Source organism: Penaeus monodon, chromosome 28, assembly GCF_015228065.2.
Source record: "Penaeus monodon isolate SGIC_2016 chromosome 28, NSTDA_Pmon_1, whole genome shotgun sequence".
Taxonomy (NCBI): Eukaryota; Metazoa; Arthropoda; class Malacostraca; order Decapoda; family Penaeidae; genus Penaeus; species Penaeus monodon.
Genome location: NC_051413.1, coordinates 1,689,553 through 1,690,447, shown reverse-complemented (window position 1 = coordinate 1,690,447; position 895 = coordinate 1,689,553). Strand labels below are relative to the sequence as shown.

The 895-nt window shown below is 35.4% G+C and overlaps 1 protein-coding gene across 1 annotated transcript in view; it reads left to right on the top strand.

The window, feature by feature from the left end:
- Window positions 1-895, top strand: part of LOC119591273 (muscle M-line assembly protein unc-89-like) — a gene marked incomplete in the record, with an annotated part of 8,681 nt that overhangs the window by 3,833 nt on the left and 3,953 nt on the right.

Below are 895 nucleotides of genomic sequence, written 5' to 3'. Positions count from 1 at the left end.
ATGTATTATGTGATACACAATCAGTCTTATTAATATAAATTAACTTGAAAACACACACAAAAGTTATTGGTAGCATGACAATTTTTTTTCATATACAGGTAAAAAAGCAAGTAAAGTTTTATTTTAATTAGATATGATGTTAAATTGTGAAGTTAGAGACCATTGAAGGCAGGGAATTTAGGTGTATCTACATCTTCATTGTAAAAGTTTTGAACATCATTGAAGTATGAGGATAAACTCAGAGACTGGATTAAGTGTACTGTATGCATGACACTGCAAACTTTGCCACAGTTGAAGGAGCTTAACCAAAGAGGGAGTATTTTGTAAGTTCACACAAATGTTGACAGGTATGATAGGTAGCATGTCACCTTGTTAGAAACTTGCTTCTACTCCACTATTACACTATTTGTGGATTACAGTGTAGTGCTTGTTCATAATAGAACATTTGTCCTGTTTGTGATAATGTCAGCTTGTTGGTGCTTCACTGTATTGGATGTGCTGAAAAATAACCGATCACTGTGTCAGAAAGAATTCACATAGATATGTGTTGTTTCACTGTTGATGTCCATTGTGTTCTTAATACACTTTACTACAAGTGCCTGTGAGAGGAATCAAGTTGGGTGGAGTCCATGCATGTCACACCATGTCTTTGTCTCAGCCACTACTGCTGGGCTGTGAAAGAACAACTTTTGGGATGATATTCCTATTAAAAGGCTCCCTCATTTTGTTCCCCTCTTCCTGAATTGAATTATAATTGCATTTCCTTGGTAGTCTAAGGGAAATATAATCATTATAAGGGAGTGCATCATTAAGGAATCATTACTCATTTTATGCCAGGTCATACCCTATCATGTGAGTAGGGGAAGAGAATGGATTATATAATATTCCTTCGATG